This window comes from Furipterus horrens, unplaced genomic scaffold (genome assembly GCF_987537825.1).
Source record: "Furipterus horrens unplaced genomic scaffold, mFurHor1.1.pri manual_scaffold_1, whole genome shotgun sequence".
Classification (NCBI taxonomy): domain Eukaryota; kingdom Metazoa; phylum Chordata; class Mammalia; order Chiroptera; family Furipteridae; genus Furipterus; species Furipterus horrens.
The window spans coordinates 11,174,980-11,195,989 of record NW_028327171.1 but is presented as its reverse complement, the minus strand read 5'-3'; the positions used below and the strand labels follow the sequence as shown (position 1 = coordinate 11,195,989).

The following is a 21,010-nucleotide window of genomic DNA, read 5'->3' as shown; positions in this document are numbered from 1 at the left end:
CACAGATGTTCTTCAACTGATACCGGTAAACAAACTATGACAAAGCCACATAATGAAACACTATTCAGTAGTAAAAAGGAACAAACTATGGATATACAGAACAATTTAGATAGCTCCTGCACCTATATTGCTAAGTGAAAGAAGCCAGGCTCAAAAGGCTCCATAAAGAATTCTTTCACTTACATGACATTCTGGAAAAGATAAAACTATAAAAAGACAGAAAACAGACAGTGGCTGCCGGGGAATAGGAGTGAGGGGAGGGCTGACTACAAAGAGGGACTAGGGAATTTGGGGGGACAATGAAGCTGCTCTGTTTTGATTATGGTGGTGGTTCCACAACCTTGTTTGTCAACAACTTACAGAATTACACACCAGAAGAGGTGAATTTTACTCTACATAAATAATAACTCAACATGCCCAGGAGCTTGTCAGAAATGCAGGCTCTGAGGCCATGCCCCAGACGACAGAATCGAAACCTGCATTTTACGAAGTGTCCCCCATCCCCACCCCCAGTGATTCCTGCACAGGTTCAAGTTGTGGAAGCACTGGTGTAAGGGATTCTGAGGAAACAAACCTTCCCAACCACAAGATGTTCCTGGTGAGGACTCAGGAAAAAGAAACTGCTGTTCTGATAACATTATAAAGAAGAAGAGCCTAAAAGTGAATTAACATCCAGGAACAAGAGAGGAAACACTTTTCACTCTAAGAACACCACATGGTTTGCCAGACACAACTGGGTGTTCATAGTGGATCTGTCATGTTTTGGGAACTTTATTTAGACCAGAAATATATAATTTCCACCAGTAGCTTGTTCTTTGGATGAACTGTCTTGGGTAGAAAGCTTCTTGTGTTTTGCAAGCCCCCCTCTCACCACCTCTCTGCCCCCTCACTTCACCCGCTTCACTCCAAACAAGCAAAGCTGTCAGACTGCTATCACTGAGTGCTTCACACGTATTTCCTTTAGATAAATGCTTTTATTTTTAATCCTTACCTGAGGATATGTTTATTGGTTTTAGAAAGAGAGGGGAGGGGGAAGAGACAGACAGACAGACATCTATGCGAGGGAGAAACATCTATCAGTTGCCTCCCAGTACCAGCTCCACTGGGGACCAAACCAGCAGCCTAGGTAGGTGCCCTGACCAAGGATCAAACCCACAACCTTTCGGTGTCTGGGATGACGCTCCAACCAACGGAGACACCCAGCCAGGGCTCTATATAAACTCCTGACTACAGAATCTGTTGTGTCAAAAGACCGACACCTTTAAACGTCTGCCAATCTAAATTAAGTTCATTAACAGCCTCTGGGTAGACATTAATACAGAAGCCTACAGAAGAAGAGCCTGAGGTCAGGGAAGCACCAGGTCCTGCCTACCAAGCAGGCAGTTGTTCTGGGATGGGCCAGGTTGCCACAAAGCCCCCATGGCCTGAAAAGCTCCACCGATCTCACACAGATCCTCTGCTCTGACAACAGCTCATTCACACGTTCCCCAGAGTCCCTCTAGTTATCTCATCTATCCCTCCCTTTATTTATCCTTCTGCCCCCACTATTCTGTCCCTGCCACAGAAAACTATTCTACTGCATTTAGTGTCTTTAACTTGAATATGTTCTGCAGATATATACTGCCTTGTGTCCAGTGTTTTTACTTTACCCAAATGGCATTATGTTATAAATCTCACTCTACTGCCTACAGTATTTTTCTCTAAGCACTCCCTTTAACGTCCACTCACTCACAATGCAATGAGCACACAATTCACTCCTGACTGCAGTGGCCCTTGGGGTATATCATCCTGTCCACCCCACTCATTTGACACTCACAGACCCTGATAGAATCCTACTTATAATTGTGTAATTTCACTTAATTTCTACTAGTGAACTTTAAAGCACAAGTATTTTTAAAAGCAATCTACTAAAATATTGTATCCTCTGGAATACATAAAAGTATGTAATTAAGACAAATTTAAATGAACACTAAATATTGCTACACAAACTAAAACAGATAAATCACTATTTAAAAGCAGGGCATTTGGCTTTTCCAGGATATTTAAATTTTAAGTATTGATTTTCTGGAAATAGTTTCTTATGTTCCCATTTCAAGTGAACATTTATATGCTGAATGTACCCAAAGAGCATTCAGAAATGAAACATGCTATAACCCCCTGCTGGATGTTCATGATATCCCAAAAGCTGTCTCACTTTTTTTACCAAACCAGTTGAACATAACCAGCCACACATTTTCATGTATCATCATATTTTCACGTATCCAACTTAGATACTAACTCAACACACCACTGAATGCAAAGCTTCCACCCATACAAAAAGCAAAGTAAAATTCCAAAACAAAATCCAGACACAAGACTACAGACATGGCTGCAAAATGACATTTCAGTGAACAACAGACTGAACATAGGATGGCGGTCCCAAAAGATTATAATGGAGCTTAAAGATTCCTATCACCTAGTGACATCATAACATCGTAGGACAACGCTTCATGTTTGTGATGATGCTGGTATAAATAAACGTGCACTGTCAATCCTGTAAAAGTACAGCACAGCCTTGGCAGGCTCAGTGGATTGAGTGCCAGCCTGAAAACCCAAAGGCTGCTGGTTCAATTCCCAGTCAGGGCACATGCCTGGGTTGCGGGCCAGGTCCCCAGTTGTGGGCGTGTGAGGGGCAACCAATCGATGTATCTCTCACACATTGCTGTTTCTCTCTCTTTCTCCCGCCCTTTCTCTAAAAATAAGTGTGTATATATATATATATATATATTTTTTTTTTTTTTAAGTACAGCACATATAATTACGTACAGTACATAATACTTGATAAGTAACTATGTCACTGGTTTATGTGCTCACTATATAATACTTCTATCATTAAGAGTGTACTATTCCTACTTACAAAGGAAAACTTTGCTGCGAACAGTAGCCATATCACACAGACAGCAGCCTCACACACCTGTGTTTACCATCACTTAATTGGATCATTTTCTCTTGTGTTTGATCTCATGTCTTGTCTAAGTTGAACAGGCTGTACAGGCTTGTAGTCCAGGAGGAGTAAGCTGTACCACACAGCCTAGGTGTGGCAGGTGAAGTGCACTCTGCGATAACTACACAGGGACAAAAATTGCCTAGCGACACACTTCTCAGAATCAGTCTCCATTGTTAAGCTGCACATGACTATAATAAACTAAGAGAAAAGAGACTTGAATTCCAGTTTTCTGACCCCAAGTTCGGTAAACACTAAAGAAACAAACAGGAGAGCCAAGCACCCCAATACACTGCACAAACCTGGGGAAACCCTGACCCCAAAAGTCATAGGGAATTTCAGACAGAGTGCAGCTCTACCTTGGCTGAGCACCCAGGAACCTGAGGGACTTTGGAAAAATGCCAGGGCCCATCCTCAAAACTAGTTTCCAGGTGGCCTGAAAGATAGCAGCTGTTCTTATTAGCCCGTTAAGTCAGTGATTTTCGACTGATGTGCTGCAAGAAAGAGGTCGGGGACAATGACCTCTTGTCCCTTCAACTGTAAAGTAAATAAAACGACAACAGCCAACACCACAATAGCGGTCCGGTGTGAATGAATCAAAATTTTACCTATTTTTTGTCAGATCAGCAAAAAATGTATTGTTCTTGTGTGCCACAGGATTTCAGTAATTAGTTCATGTGTGCCATGAGATGAAAAAGGTTGAAAATCGCTGCTCTAGATAGGGGTATGATGTGTGGCTTCAGTTGACCTCCACTGCCACAAACCAAACTCACTCAGGATTACAAATGCAAAATCCCAAATAAAGCTGGCCCTCCATATCCATGGGTTCCACATCTGCAGATTCAACCAAAACAGCTAATCGAAAATATTCAGAAAAAAAGTTATGTGGTTGCTAATGTGCACTGAACAGCTAGGCCTACAACGGTTGCATCTGTACTGCACACACACTTTTTTACCTTGTTGTTAGTCCTTAAACAATACAGTAAACAAGTATTTACATAGCATCTACATCGTATTAGCTATTATAAGTAACCTAGACATGATTGCAAGTGTACGAGAGGATGCGCGTAGATTATCTGCAAATCCTACACCATTTTATACAAGAAATTTGAGCATCCTTAAGGGTCCTGGAACCAGTTCCCCACAGATACCACGGAACAACTGTAGTATCACCAAGTCCCTAACTCGGCGGCATAATATAATTTCTAAAAACTTACTTTTTAAAAAAATTATACTTTCTTGATTATGTTGTTACAGTTGTCCCAATTTCTTTTCCCTTTGTTCCCCTCCACCCAGTGACCCCCCTCCCTCCAGCTGTCCCCCCCCTTAGTCAACATGCCCATTGGTTTGCATATAGCTCTTCTCAATATCTTCCTGTCTACTCCACTCCCTCCTACTGTGCTTCTTAATTCCTGTACCATCTTCCTCCCTTTCCCCCACTTGCCCCTCCCTGCTGACCTTCCCCCATAATGTTCCCCATACCTATAATTCTTTTCCCACTCTTGTTGCCTACTTAAGTTTGCCTTGGTTTTGATTCTCTAGCTTCTGTTGTTGGTTGTTGTGATACAGTTTTCATTTTAATGTTCACAGTTTTTTTTTTAAGTATATTTTATTGATTATATTGTTACAATAGTTCCAATTCTTTCCCCTTTGCTCCCCTCCGCCCAGCACCCCCCCTCCCCCAGCAATCCCCCACCTCAAGTCCATGCCCATGGGTCGTACATACAAGCTCTCCGGCTTCTCCCTTTCATATAGTCTTTTTTTTTTAATTAATTAATTAATTATTTTAACAATAAAAAATAACTATCCCTCCCTCTGAGACTTAAGAGCCTTTATAATCTTATAAAGGACAATGGGCAAAGGTCTCAAGCTCCTCTAGCTGCTTCATGCTGGACACGGTCGTCGTTTTGCCTACTTAATGTTCATAGTTTTGGTCCTCTTTCTCCTAAATAAGTCCCTTTAACATTTCATGTAATAGTGGTTTGGATCTGATGAACTCCTGCAGTTTTACTTTGTCCTGGAAGCACTTTCTCTGCCCTTCTATTCTGAATGACAGCTTCACTGGATAGAGTAATCGTGGTTGCAGGTTTCTGATTTTCATTTCTTTGAATATTTCTTGCCAGTCCCTTCTTGCCTGCAGTTTCTTTTGAGAAATCAGCTGATAGTCTTATTGAGACCCCTTTGCACGTAATTCTCTTCTTCTCTCTTGCTGCTTTTAAGATTCTCTCTTTATCCTTAATTTTTGACATTTTGATTATAATGCGTCTTGGTGTGGTTCTCCCTGGAACTCTGTGCTTCCTGGACCTGTAAGTCTATTTCCTTCCCCAAGTTAGGGAAGTTCTGCTTCATTATTTTTTCACATAATTTTTCAATTTCCAGTTCTTCTTCTTCACCATCTGGCAATCCTGTGATTCAGATGTTGGCCCGCCTATAGCTGTCCCATGGGTTTCCGAGCCTCTCATTTTCCTCACTTCTCGTTTCCTCTTTCTGCACTGGTTGACTGTTCCTTCCCTATGTTCCCATTTGTTGATTTGATCCCTGGTTTTCTTGCCCTCACCACTTGTTTCATATGTGTTTTTGTTCATTTCAGCAGGCCTAGCCTTCATTCCTTCCCTGTCTTTATTTAAGAGCTGTTGTTAGGTCTGTAAGCACTTTTATAACCAAAGCTCTGAACTGTGCCTCAGAAAGATTTCCTATCTGCCGAGCTGTTAGATTAGATATTTGCTGTCTGGTCAGCTGCATCACCAGGATTTCTATCATGATCTGTGCCATCCTGACAGTTTTGTGTTTACCTTTGCTTCCTAGGCGGGGCTGTCATACCTCCTACACTATAGGGGGCAGAGCCCCATGTATTCGTCACAACTGGGAGACCCTTCTCACCACCCTGTGGCGTTTTCTGTGGGGGTAGGGGTCCAAGATGGATTCCTGCCGTTCACTCTCCGCTGAGAGACCAGGAGCCTCCTCCTCCGTCCCCATCCCTTCTGGGCCTCACAGTCCAAGGAAATGGTGGTCTGCCTTCCCTGCTTTTGGAATCACAAGCTGACAGGTCTGGTCTGCAGCCGGGGGTGCTCCCCAGGCACTTCTCGCCTCCCCCTAAATACAGGTGTCTGTGCTCACCACTGTCCTGCCGCTGTCGCTACTGCTGCCGTGGACAGCACAGCTTGACCTCTCCACCCCGGCTTCGTCCCTCCTACCCGTCCGGACGAGCACCACTTCTTTATAACTTCACATGCTGGACTTCCATTTATTTTCTGGAACTTCTGGTTATTTCTGGTTTTGCAGCAGTTGTATTCCTTCTTAGTTGTGGAGGGAGATGGAGAATGTCAGTCTAGGCCTCCATCTTGGCCGGAAGTCTCTAAAAACCTACTCTTGAAAGCACTCAATTCCTCAAGTAACAGAAACAAGGACAGGAAGTGAACACTATATATAACAGCATATATGGGAGACAACTTTTGTCCATAAAAGGAAGGAAGAAAGAAAGGAAGAAGTAAAGATGCTGTCATACCTGATTACTACAGAATTATTTTGGTCCTTAAAAAAATACTCTGGCATTTGAGGAGTGGGGATGTGGGTATCATATGGATTGATATCCTGTTAATTAAAACAAGTTGAAAAACAATGTACATAGAAAATGATCTAACTGGTAAAAATAAATAAAAATACATTTACATGTATATAGGATTGTACATATCTATGTATGCAGAAAATATTCTGAAAGGATGCCCAACAAACCACTAATAGTAGTTACCCCAGAGACTGATTTATTTATCTGGTTTCAGGTGGGTGTGAGACAGACTTCATTTTTGACTTCAAACACTTTTGAACTCTAAAATTTTTAGTACAATAATCATAATTCTTTGGTATTAAGAAAATGGAAGATGGTTTGATAATGTACTATGGTTAGATAAGATGTTATTGCAGGAAACTGAATGAATTCCATGTACTATTTTTGTAACAATGAGACTAAAATTATTCTAAATTAAAAAATATATAGGAGAGACAAAATAAAATTGGCTTTATTCCTTTTTTAAATGTTTGACAAAATGTGTCAGTGAAACCATCTGGGCTTACAGATTTTCCAGGAGGTTGGTGGTTTTTTCTTTTGCTTTACTTTTTAAAAGAGAGGTTTAAGGTTTACAACAAAATTGAGACAAGGTACAGAGTTCCCATATATCCCCTTCCCCCAAACATGCATAGTCTCCCCCATTATCACCATTCCCCACTAGAATGGTAATTTGTTATAACTTTTTTTTAATAAAGTATTTTTAATGCCTACAATTTCTTTTATACATAAATTGTAAAACTTTCACCTGTATATGCAGAAGTAGATTCTCTTGCAGGTCAACAGCACCAGCTTAACAAGCTAAGTTATGTAAATGTCTCTAAACTTGATTTGTCCATTACGTAGAAGACATTATGGATTTAATAACTCCAAAGAAATCTATATTCCATTCTTAATTATACACTAAACACACAAATATTTATCTCATCACGTTCACACACAAAATAAATAGTCTGATATATTGAGCACATTGAAAATAAACCAGTCTCTCTTTATAGATTTATTCTCTTTCCAAACATGTTTTGGTCTTCTGCTATATTTCAGAAACGTACTAATAGTTGCTTTTAAGTTAGAAAATACAAAAACTGATTTTTTTTCTTGGAGAAAATCTTGGGACTTACATTTAAAAAATGAAATTTTGAGTTCTCACAGACTTTCTTTTTTGTTAATAGTCTTTGAACCTTTTCACAGCACACATGTAAGGCTGCCTGTGACATGTGGTACCCTGGCCTTCAAGTGGACATAACTGCATTTATAGTTTAGAGAAAATACTAAGATAAGTTCTGAAAGTAGCCTTAAAAGAAAGTGCCCCTTGCTTTGTCATAGCAACATTAAAAGCAAGTGGGACTGTGCAATCAGAGGCATATGAGTTTTATGAAAACTACTTACCTTTCACATCATCTGTTAGAGAATACCACACCCATGATCATGTAACATTATTACAATTGTGAAATGACATTACTACATTATGAATTAACATTACCCAATAAAAGGCACATCTTCAAATATTGAATTAAGAAAATCTGAAAACTGAAACAGTAAAGGTTACATTAAAAATCACACACTTAATTTGTAAACCTTGATAAAATTACAGCCTATTCCAGTTTCTTGAAAGGTTTGTGAGATTTCTTAAGAGTGGTCAGGAATTGCAGAACAAAATGGAAGACAGGAGTTGAAAACAAGGCCAAGATTAATTTATAAGACTCAATTTTTAAAAAAATGAGCTACAGAAGTGCATTTTTATTAATGTTGATGTTGAATAATAGAAAATCAATATCTTTATTATAGAAGAAATGCACTCAGGAGTGATAGATGCATGGACACAACCTGACTCTTTTACCAAGTTCTGGAATGTGTGTGTATCGAGCACAGTGGTGCCTTTCTGTACAAATGGCTGCTCAATATCACTGGCTTAAAGTGGCCACAATGTTGCAGAACTGTTCTATAAGCTTACCTCTCACTGTCCCCAACCCTCCACATTTAGAATCAAGGACAAATGCTCTCCATCATCATCTCATTTTCTGTTGCTGACTTTCCTTGAGACTTGGCTTCTCTCTAGCTAGACTCAAAGCCAGCCTGACTGGAATTGCTGGGATTTGAGGCTTAAGGGGTAGCAAGTCTATAGATAGGACTTGAAGAAAGATGAGAATAAAGGAAGTTACACAGCCCAGTATAACACAAGTAATAGGGAACTTCCTGGGGGGAAACAATCTCTTCACATAGTTTGAAATAAAAGTGCAATATGGGCAAAAAGAGAAGGTGGTGCTCTTCATACACATGAATTTAGTTTTTGGTTTTGCCATTAATTGCTAAGAAATTTTAAGATAAAAATGCAAAGTCATTAACATCTCGGGATATAAGGGCACCTTGAATTCCAAAGTATCTTTACAGTGGGGGATGGGGATGGGGAGGAGGGAAGCCTCACGTGTCACTTGCTTATTTTTTTAAATTATTACTCTTCCAACTCTAATATTTGAATAAAATATTATTTTCTTCAATATAAAAATGAATTTTTAGATAAAAATCAGCAATGATATTGTCTATTTTACAATAAATCTGAAAAGAAAACTTGAAAAGATATTCTTATACTAAATGACATAACTTGCATTTTAACTTGAAAATTCTGTTAATTGACTAACCACCTAAATTAGTGAATAAGAATACTCAGCATCCAATCCATGAATACAGAATACAATATAATTTATTCTACTTTTTACTTCAGAGTCACAAAGATGACATTCATGTGATAATTATAAAGCCTACTCTACACTTCCAAGTTCTCAATCCAAACGTATAGATTAGGACAGGTCACTTTTATTGCTGGCAACATTCATGGTAAGGCCAGGTTCCTCACTGAAAAAAAATAAGTTTGTGAGCCGGCCACTGCTCTACTCACGCATCAGTATAATTATGGAAGTCAAGAAGCAATCTTTTTTTTCCTTTTTAAAATAGCAAAGGAACAACAGAAGACTGGCTGACTGTCAGTCTGAAGGCAGGACTTCCTTGCAGCAGTGTCTCCAGAATTTCACAAAAATAAATAAAAGCAGAAGCTAACACCTTTTCAGCTTCTTGCCCTTTCGGCGTTTCCGTTCCTCCTCACATTTCATTTCCTCTAAGTCCTTTTGCATACCTAGTCGTAAACTCCTCGCTTCTTCCTTCTGTTGCTCTTTCCAACTACTCTCCATGTAACGTAAGGCATAATCACTTTCATCTTTGTATTTTTTTCGGTCATAGCCAAAGATTTCTCGAATGTGCTTGAATATTTCTTCCTGAGATTCTCCTCCATCTTCGATAAAATCTTCCATTTCAGAGTCATATTCTTCATCATCATCCTCTTCATAGTCTCGCTGCCTTTTATAACCACTAGGGAAGGGAAGCCTTTGAGGACCTTGGGCAGATCTGTAGCCAGATGAGGAAGGCTTCATTCTATTCGTTTGTCCATTGCTGGACCGGGTAATGATATTCTTGGAAAAAATTGTTTCTGTGACAACAGTGCACTTGGGCTTCAAGGAGGGTGCTGAGCTACTAACTATTCGCCCAGGTCCCAAGCTGTTCACTGGTCTTCCAGGGTCTGAACTACCAACAGTCCACCCAGCTGGAACTGAGCCACTTACTGAATGCTTAGGCCCACTGACCCCCCTCCTGGTGGGCACTGAGCCACTCACTGGTCGTTGAAGGTCATGTGGACTATTCACAGGCCACCCAGGGCCACCAGAGCTGCCCGCTGATCTCCCAGAAGCACCTGGGCTTCTGATGGGTCGCCCAAGGCCACTTCTGCTACAGACTGTCCATCCAGAAGAATTCAAGTCACTGGCTGGCCTCTTGGTCCCAATGACTGATCGCTCACGTCCTGAGCTGGAGCTGCCATTCTGGCGCCTCGGAATGGGGCCAGAACTAACTGTAGGCCGGGCAGTCCCTATGCTGGGCCACCCAGGGGCTGAGCTGGAGCTGCTGCTTGGCTGCTTAACACCTGGACTCTTGGCCTTATTATGTGGGGTGACCATGGGCCCAGGCCTGGAATGGCTAGGATGGGGAGGAGATTCTTTGGCTTTGTACTCAGTAGCAGATTTCCAAGTCCCTTTAGCATAAGTCTTTGGGATACTTGGTGAATAGGTGCTTGAGTGGATCTTTGCAGCCCCACTGAAAACAGGTCTGTCATGGTCCTCACGAAGCAAGGGTGGGGAGCAATTGCCAGATCCTACTTTGGTCCTCTCTCTTGGTGTGGATTTGGATGAAGACAAACCCAAGGGTTCCTCATTAGCAGTGCTGGGTCTGAATTTTTTCTCAGCAGGAAGGGGAGTACCCTTGGAAGAAGGACGCTTGTCCCCAGAAACTTTGCTAAGTTTTGTGCCCACACTTTCTTTCTGAGATGGTGCCGTTTTGATTAGATGTAGTCTTGCATCTGCCTCAAGTTTGTTTTTCCTATGCTTTCGTTCAAGAAATTCTCGCTCCCTAAGTTCTCGTGCAGTCATAGGCCGCTCTTCTGTTTTCTTCACTACCTTAATTTCCACTGGTTCGTATTGTTTTTTCTCAGCCAACTTCAGTAGATCAGTGAAGTTCATGAATGGTGCTGCCCTTTTAAGGGGGATCTTTGGTTTGCTTTCAACTTTGGGAGGTTCTTGCTCTTCCTTATACTCCTGTTCTGATGCTGCTTGATTGTATTCTAAGAATTCGTCCTCTTCTTCCATCTCATACTCTTGATCTGTTCCCTGACTAGTGTCGCTTTCCATTGCCTGTCTCTTCTTTGACTTTTCCTCAAAAGGAATCCCACTGTAACCATGGAAATTATCCTTGGTCCTCCTAGCCATAGCTCTTGCTTTCTTGTCATGTTTTAGCTCTACTCGCTTTTTCATTAGTTCTTCTTTTCTCCTTTTCTCCTCTAAGGCTTTTCGCCTGAGTTCCTCTTCTTTTCTTCTGAGAAAAGCTTGTACAGCTGTTGATTGGACACCCTTAACTTTGGGGTCTTTTTTGGGAGGACCCACTGCCAAACTATACCTTTTTGGTATGTTGTTGACTCCTTGTGCTTTAGAAGCTATCATGAGACTTTCCCTGAAATCCATGTTGACCGAATCAGATAGACTGGGCCAGGCTCTCGGAGTGGAGCGAGAAAATCGCCCTTTCCCGGCGGCCAGCCAAGTAAATTCTAATTTGTTATAATTGATGAACTACACCGGTACAGTAAAACCACCCACAGTCCATATGGTTCACTCTTGGTTTTGTACATTCTGTGGGTTTGGACAAATATATAGTGACATGTATCCATCATTATGATATCACACAGAGCATTTCATTGCCCTAAAAATCCTCTGTGCTCTCTGCCTCTTCAACCCTTCCCATCCCCCACCCACCAACCCCTGGCAACCTTTTTTTTCTTTTTTTAACTGTAATCATGGTTTTCCAGAACGTCACATAGCTGGAAAAAGTAGCATTTTCAGATTGACTTCTGCCACTTAGTAATACGTATTTAAGGTTCTTCCACATTTTTTCTTGGATTGATAACTCAATTTATTTTTTTTATCCTCAACCAAGGATATTTTTTTTCATTGGTTTTAGAGAGAGGAAGGGAAAGAGGAAGAGAGAGAGAGAAAAATGATGCAAGAGAGAGGCACTGACTGGTTGCCTTCCATATATACCTGAACCTGGGAATGCTATGCATTTAAACTGCACCAGCTCGGACCACATGCACTTGCGCCTGGACCAGGGACCGCACCCGCTACCTAGGTATGTGCCCAGACAGAGAATCAAATCAGCAACCTTTCAGTTACAGGATGAAGCTCCAACTGAGACACACAAGCCAAGGCTGATAATTCGGTTCTTTTTAGTGCTAAATAATATTCCATTGTCTGGATGGACCAATTTATTTATTCAAGGACCTCTTGGTTGTTTCCAAGTTTTGGCAATTATGAATAAAGGTCCTATAAACATCTGTGTGCAGGTTTTTGTGTGGACATACATTTTCAACTCTTTTGTGTAAATATTAAGGAACATGATTGCTGAATTGTATGGTAAGAAAGAGTATGTTTAGTTTCATGAGAAACCACCAAGCTGTTGAGAATTTTTGCATCTATGTTTATGAGAAATTGCGGTTTGTAGTTTTCTTTTCTTGTAATGTCTTTGTCTGATTTTGGTTATTAGGGGAATGCAGGCCTCAGAGTGAGTTAGGAGACATCCCTTCTATCCTATGAAAGAGAATGTAGAGAATTGGGATAATTTCTGCCTTAAATATTTGGTATAATTAACCAGTGAACCAATCTGGGACTATGGCTTTCTGTTTTAAAAGGTAATTAATTGTTGATTCAATAATAATAACATAGTGTCCTGGGTAAAAGTTATTTCATCGGACGTAATGAAATGTCCTGGGTAAAAGTTTGTTCCGCTGTGGTCACGAAGCCTCTGCAGGACAGAGCAGCTTCCAACTGAGCCTAGGGTGTGCGAGGCACCTCCGCCTCATCTGGTGCCCGGACGAGGGGCAAGGCACTCAAGAGAAGTGACACCTGGAAAGGCTGCGGGGCCAAGAGCCAGACCACGGACAACCACACTGCACGGACGGGAATTCTGGCCACTCGCCCAGGGTAAGATAAGGGCTGCAGCCCCCAGTTTCTTTCTGGAAAAGGCTGCCTGTGTGGTTTAGTTCGGGAAGGGAGGATTTCTTTCTGCCACTCTCTCTGGCAGAGGTTTTCGGTTTTGCCTTTCTCTCCTCTCATTCAAAGGACCACTTTGGCTTCTCCCGTTCAATAAATAGCCACAAAATTGCGGGCACGGGTCGAGCAGTTAAAAGCCGATAGGGCGCTCGTCGCTTGAAGTCTCCCGTGACAGGATAATCTAGTACACGGACTGGGTTAAAGCACTAGCCACCTGCCAGTGCAAGTCAAAGTCCGTGCAACGTCAGGAGCACTGTCACAGGCACTCACCGTCCAACCCCGTGGTGTCTCCCACCAAATAGGATTTTATCAGAACGAGAAAAGCTTTAAGCCAGAAATAGGATTTAAATGAGGGCTCGGGCAATGACCGAGCTCTGAAGATAAGAGGCACTTCCTCCCTCTGGCCCGAATTCTCGGGTGTCCCTACATAAGTTGTGACCTAGCAGAGGTGTCTGGAGTCATCCCCCAAGACGTGTAGGGGCCTCACAGAAAATTCCCCTCACAGTAATATAATTCTTGGCTCGTCTGGGACATGCAAAATAAGAACTGATCATTCAGCACTCCGAGCCCTTCCAGTTGTTCTAGACGACTGGGAGAGAAACTGAGACACGTAAGAGAGGTTGGGATGACCAAGGCGTAACACCCTTGGGAGCCCTCCTCACAAGCAGCACACTTCGACACACTACACCAATTAATCCCTAGTTTAGAGTTAGGAAAATTACTGGTCCACTTTGGACGAGAGGCAGAAAAAGGGGAAAAATCAAAACAAAAAACAAAAATAAAGGACCCACTTCCCATGAAAGAATAGGGTCAGGGTTATCTAAAAAACAAGAAATTTATTTTCAGTTGTTACAGCAATTGGTAAAAGGAACTGGATGTCAAATTAAGGAAAAGTATCTAATTAATTTAGTATATTTCTTAAAAAACAAAAAAGGGGGAGTATGAAGTCCTCCCCAAAGAATCTAATTTAGCAACCTAATTAGACTTAAGTTTAAAAAAACACTTGTGTTTCTTGTAGAATGTTAAGTCAAGAGAATTATGTATGTTGCAGAAAGTCCAAATAAGTCATAGACAGTCTGTGTAAGTTGAAAAAGAATTGTGTAGGGGAAAGGAAAGAAAAAATAAAGTGAGGAAAAAGGAAGGAAAAATAAGGCATAAAGAAAGGAGATTGTGTAAGGCATGGAAAGAAAGGACAACTAAGAATAAAGGTGAAAGTAAAAAAGAAATAAGAAGGAAAAGTAAGCATATAAGTCTTTAAAACATTGTAAATTTTAAACCTAAAAGCTGCAGTCCCAAGAACAAGCCCTGCCAAGCCTGCTGTCTCCCCTGCCTTCTCTAGCCTCTGTGAAAACTTTCAAGGTCTCTAGATGCAGTAATCATCGAAATAAAATTGTTTCTCTTTCTCTAGCTTCAAAGCAGGAACAGAGGGGCACTCTACACTCTCAACACCCTCCCAGGATATAGCTGCCACTGTTTAACCCCTTAAATACAGAAATAGGCTTGTCTCTGCTTTACGTACAAAAAGTCATAGGTTTATAACATCACCAAAAATATTATCATTCCAGCAAAGGCCCTGCGACTGGGTATCTCCATAGTCTTACAGACTCAAAGTCCTGTTTGTAAGTTATTATGTAAATTAACCATTTTGTACAAGTTTACTCATTACAGGTTTATCTAATCGCTTGACAAGCTCCTAGATCCACTCCAACCAGGGAACCATATCTTACAGAAGACCTAGAAGAGTCAAGGCCCTAAACAGCTGCTAACTAAACAATAGACTGGTCCCTATGACGTCCTGCTGCAAATCCATATTAATCAGGAAATCCTGGCCCAACTCTCAGCCATGAAATCAGCCGTACTGTGACTGGGGGAATGACAAAATGCGCTGGTCACCTAACAACAGCTTGCCTGCAACCCTGGTTTCTTAAGACTATATGTTACCCCCTTAAAATGGAACTCTAGTCAGCATTCTTGGGCTGACAATACAACATCATCTATAGAATACCTTTCCCACCAGCCTAAAAGGCCAAATTGATTGGCTACAATTTGAACTCCATCAGCAGCTTACGGACATTAAGCAGCTTGCTGAACAAAAAGTGTTTCAAACCCTAAGTAATAACCTTCAATGGCTTAACCCAAAAAATTGGTTTCAAGATCTAAATTTATGTATTTGGACAATGAAAGCAGCTGGATGTTTATTAATCATTACTATACTCTATGTCCTTCAATGTATCTACAAGTTGTTTACCCATAATTGTATTAGAGAAAAGCAAGTAGCAAGTTTCATAGGCCTATCTACTATAGGCATCACAAAAAACAGAAAAGGGGGAGATGTAGGGAACCGCTCCTTGTGGTTTAAGGAATTGTAGCCCCAGTCTGAGCATGGCTGCTGCCGGCATTCCGGCTGTGCTTGTCTTTAAGTCTCAACATAAGGCTGTGTGGGAGACATAACCGAAAGCCACTCAGAGGGTTTCTGTGGGAATTGGATTTAATGAATGCTTATTATGCTTTAGAACTTGCTCTGTTTATCTTTTAATGTAACATAAACAGTCTCTAGATAGGAATGTATGAAACCTTGCACCTAATGCCAGTGTGGCGTCAAGATGTTTGATAAGACCATGACACAGACTGGTCACTGTACCCTCTGTACTAGTACATGTAATCTGTTACTGTCAACTGTAATCCTAATGCCTCCAAGCTATTGATGATTCATGGATCTTGACCTTGTATCTCTCATGTGTATCCTCCTCAATAAAAGGCATGAGGGAAGAAGGTCTAATCGCTGTTCTCCACTAGAGAGAGCAGTCACCTTCCTTCCGCCAGACATAACAAAGTGTCCTGGGTAAAAGTTTGTTCCGCTGTGGTCACGAAGCCTCTGCTGGACAGCGACTTACAACCGAGCCTAGGGTGTATGAGGCACATCCGCCTCACTTTTTTGATATTAGTAATTTGTGTCCTGTCTTTTTTTTCCTTAGCCTGGCTAGAGGCTTATCAATTTTACTAATCTTTTCAAAGAACCAGTTTCTGGTTTCATTGACTCTATTACTTTTTGGTTTTCAATGTCATTGATTTCTGCTCTAATTTTTATTATTTCTTTCATTCTACTTACTTTGCTTTTAATTTACTCTTCCTTTTCTAGTTTCCAAAGATGGAAACTTAAGATAATTTTTTATTGAGATATAATTGACATATAACATTAATTTCAGGTGTAATTTTTTTTTTCTTTTAATCTTGCTTGGTATACTCTGAGCTTCCTAGGTCTGTGGACTGGTGTCTGACATTGACTTGGGGAAATTCTCAGTCATTATTGTTTCAACTATTTCTCCTGTTCCTTTCTCTTATCTTTCTGTATTCCCATTACAGTACGTTATACAAGATTGCTTGTCCCACAATATTCTCTTCTGTTTTTTGTTTTTTTTTCAGTTTTTGATCTCTTTGCTTCTTGGTTTTTGAGGATTCTATTGAAATATCCTGTAGTTCAGCGATTCTTTCCTCAGCTGTATCCAGTCTACTAGTAAGTTCACCAAAGGTATTCTTCGTTTCAGGGCCGGGACTTCGCAAGGTTTCTCAGCTGCCCCCCACCCCCACCCTTTGGTGACACTGGATGTCTAGAGGGGGCTGGAGTTGGGCATTTTGTTTTTCCCAACTCAGTTAGGTTCTGATAATACCCTAGCAGGTTCGCCTCTGGTTAACTAGTTTCCCACTGATGGCAGGCCTTGATAAGAAGAGCAGAGTACTCTACAAAGTAAAAAATCCCCTCACGTTTCTGGTAGGGGTTGGCGGCAGTGAGGTACTTTCCACTTAACTAAGTAAGAGCCTGAACACGCATTTAGGACATACAAGTAGACAGAGAGCAATATCACAGAGAAGGATAATAAGGTTCTTCCATAAAATATGGCTCTTGGCTAACAAATTTGTATTACATAAATGTGTAAATAGATAATAAACCTTTTAAAAATAGTAGACATTTAATGAAAGAATGCTTTCACACATCACTTGGTGAGATATAAAGCCACGCTACGGTATGATTCATATCGGACACTCATGATTAGGACTTAGAAAGCTCTTGCAGCTGGAAGGAGAGCTTAAGTATCATCCACTGCAGTGTCTTTCCAACTTTTCAGCTGCATACCCTCCACCTAAGTAAACTCTTCTGACGGGTGTAAGTGGAGAGGCTGCTCTGGCTGGGGCAGAGGCGGGGCCTGCCCTCTGAGCACTGCCTGCCACATGCAGCCGGTGACCCCTTCCACAGGAACGGAAAACCAGTGAGAAGGACCTCCTCTCCTCACCACCACCTCCCACTCCTATCCTCCCCCACTCAGTTCAAAAGGTACACTGTCCATCTGTACTGATTGCTGATTCCTGTCTTCCCTACCTAGACAGTGCTTGCTGCTCTGATTTGCCTTTCTGATTGTTCACATCTAGATTGCTATCAATTTCGTTTCAATTTTTAAATCTTCCATCATTTTAATGAGATTTGGGGAAGGAGAGTCATCTTTATCTGAGAACCGGTCATGAATATCCACCTAGAAATCCTCTACTTCCTAAATGCTCCTTGTCTTGAAACCTTCTCCTGCCTCAGTTGCCCAGATGTCCACACTCATTTCTCCTGTTCCTTTTGTGGCTCCTTCCTCAGTCTTCCCTGTGGGCACCATTCTCTGCCTTTTCCTCATGGGTCTGAGTTCCTCAGGGTTTGTCCTAGGCCCTCGCTGCATTATTCAGTTCTCCATACAGGATAACTGTATTTCCTTCAGTTACAATTTATGTGCCAATGACTTCCAAATCTCTACACTAGCCATTTCTAGGAATTATGTCTTATGTATCCACGTCCCTGGACACCAGCACTCAGATCTCACAGAGACACCACACATTCAATGGACAAAACAGACATGCTCTTCTGTGTCCCACATATTCGTTAACAGCCCCATCATCTGCCACTCATCTCAGAAACCTGGCAGCCATCCTCTGACGTCCAGTTCTTCACACCAAAACCCGCTGATACCATTTCAGACCATTCTCTCCATCCCACTGGCTCAGCCTCCATTCAAGCCAGCACCATCTCTTGCCCTCGATTACAGCAATGTGCTTTTTAATCTCATTTTGTTCTCCCAATTTCATACTCCTCCAATCCACTCTCCACATGCTGCCAGAAAATTCATTCTAAATCAAAGAGAGGAAAAACAGAGACAGGAATATTTCAAACTGCTGCTTTATACCTTAAAAACAGCAACTTCTGACTCCACCATTTATTAAGGAATACCTACTTAAAATAAAGCACCCAAGAATAAGCACCCCCTTACCCCTTTATTAAAAACAGAAAATTGTCCATCTCTGTTTTCAAGATTTTGTGAGTTCTTGAATGCATACATACATCACATTTTAAACCTTTCCCTCTTCCTCCCTATTGTCAAAAGCAGTGGTGAAAAACTGCATTAAGAGCCCTGGCCAGGTGGCTCAGCTGGTTGCAGCATCATCCCACATACCAAAAGGTCGTGGGTTTGATTCCTGATCACGGCACATACCTAGGCTGGGGGTTTGATGCCAGGTCACAGCACAGATGGGAAGCAATCAATTGATGTTTCTCTCAGTCTCTCAAATCAATAAACATATCCTTAGATGAAGATTTTTTATAAAGGAAAAGAAAATTGCATAAGATATACTTTAATGGCATTATCGTTTCTTAACAGAATGCTTTCAAGCAGAGCATACCATTTTGCTGTGTTGTCTAATACAGTAGCCACTAAATTTTAATTAATTAAAAGTAAATGAAATTAACTATTCACTTTCCCAGTCCCACAAGCTACGTTCAAGTGTTTATAAATAGCCACATGTGGCCAGTGGCTACCCTACAGGACAGCACAAAACATTACCACCACCACAGAGAATTCTACCAGACAGAATGGTGGGCTGTACTGCTCTCGAGCCAAAAGGCACCCGCCTTACCCCAGTAACCTCATACATCTACAACACCCACGTGGCTGCAGGAGGCATCTGAGTTTGTTCCAACACTGGCCTAAACTCCAGAGTCCAGTCCAAATTCCTTACTAGGATGTGTAAATCCTCCCATATGCTAGCCCTGCCTTTCCGAACCTGTTCTCTCCGCCTGTCTGCCTGGGGAACACCGGAATCTTGCAACCCACTCAACACTGGCTCATCTTCCTTAGTCTAGCACGCTCTTCCCTGTGCTTCTACTCCACCCTCCTTCAGCATATGCTTTCCAAACAAAGCTGGAAGAAAATTCATTTCTTCTTTTGGCCCTGTTTGCCCAGTACAGAGGATCATTCTCCTCCTTGAGCCACTGGGTGCTATACACACTACAGGAGACTGCTACTGTTTACATGTTTTTCAGCACCACACTAGGTTTCTTGACACTCAGTCTGTTGAATGTTGCTGAATGACAAGATGAAACACCAAGTCTCAGTCTGCTCAGGCTGTTGTAACAAAATACCATGGGCAGTTTAAACAACAGAAATGTATTTTGCTCATAGCTCTGGAGGCTAGAAGTCTGAGATCAAGGTGTCTGCAGGCTTGCTTTCTCCTGACCTCTCTCACTGGCTTGCACAGGGCTGCATTCTCTCGGGTCCTCACATGGCCTTTTCCCTCTGCGTACATTCTTGCTGCTCCTTCTGGATTAGGATCCCACCCTTGGGACCTCCTTAAATGACCTATCTCTAAATATAGTCTCATGGGGAAGGGAATAGGGTTTCAACATATGAATTTGGGGAGGATACAGTTCAGTCCATAACACCAAAATTATCTAATAACGAGACTTAGAATCTCTCATTTCAATAACCTTTACCTCAAAATGATCCTAATTTTAGTGATTCCTAGCTGTTTCCTGAAAAGGCGAATCCTTAGCCTGCTTCATCTTCAGAGATAACACGAGGAAATAGGCAGGAACTTACCATGACATGCTGCTTCGAGTTATGTGCCTGCTTTCAACAAGCAATAGTGTGCCCTTTTAAGTTTCGGATACTCAATTTAAAGGTCCTTTACCAAAGATCCTATAGAATAAGTTCTAAAATCTGACCTGGAATAAAAGTTCTTTCTCTGCTATTTCCAAATTGTGCTCTGAAATAATGAAGTCAGTGTATTCTGAAGGAACAGGATGTCTTTTTTCCTTAAAGCTGAATAATCCAAAGCCAAAGTCTGAAATGAGACCCCCGCAAGATGATCAGGGATTATCTGAGGTGCTGCCTCAAGAACCCAGGAAATCTTAAGAACAGAGGCCATTAATTTCCTATGAGAAAAAGGGAAAGGGGGCCCTTGGGTACATCACTCCCAGCAATTCTTTTTTTTTTTTTTTAATAATTTATTTATTTACTTATTTATTTTTATTTTTAGAGAGAGGGGAACGGAGGAAGAGAGGGAGAGAAACATCACTGTGTGGTTGCTTCTCACACGTGCCCCCAACGGGGGACCTGACATGCAACCTAGTCATGTGCCCTGACTGGGAATCAAACCAGCGACACTTGGCTCGCAGGCTGATGCTCAATCCACCGAGCCACAGCAGCCAGGGCTTAGCAATTCTTTATCAATAAAAAAATGATAGCAGTAACTATTTTTAGATACTGTATCTTTCACCCACTACACTAAACAGGCTTTTCTGTGTCAAGTGGTATATAATTTCCTAGTCTTCTAAATATATATGAGGTCTGGCCAGAAGGTACCCAGCCATGTAATATAAAAAAAGAGACATTTATTGAAGAAGATACAAGACACAAGAAACACAGTACATAGGACAATGATGCCTCAGTGCTCCTCAAAGTAGGCACCTTGGGACCTTACACAGTTCTCCCAATCGCCATCAGCTGCCCCATCATA

The 21,010-nt window shown here is 41.5% G+C and overlaps 1 protein-coding gene and 1 pseudogene across 4 annotated transcripts in view; both read right to left on the bottom strand.

Moving 5' to 3' along the window:
• DIP2A (DIP2 acetate--CoA ligase A) overlaps window positions 1-21,010 on the bottom strand; it is a 104,049-nt gene that overhangs the window by 72,109 nt on the left and 10,930 nt on the right. The window lies entirely within an intron of this gene.
• On the bottom strand, window positions 9,553-11,622 carry LOC150020679 (protein SPT2 homolog pseudogene; annotated as a pseudogene).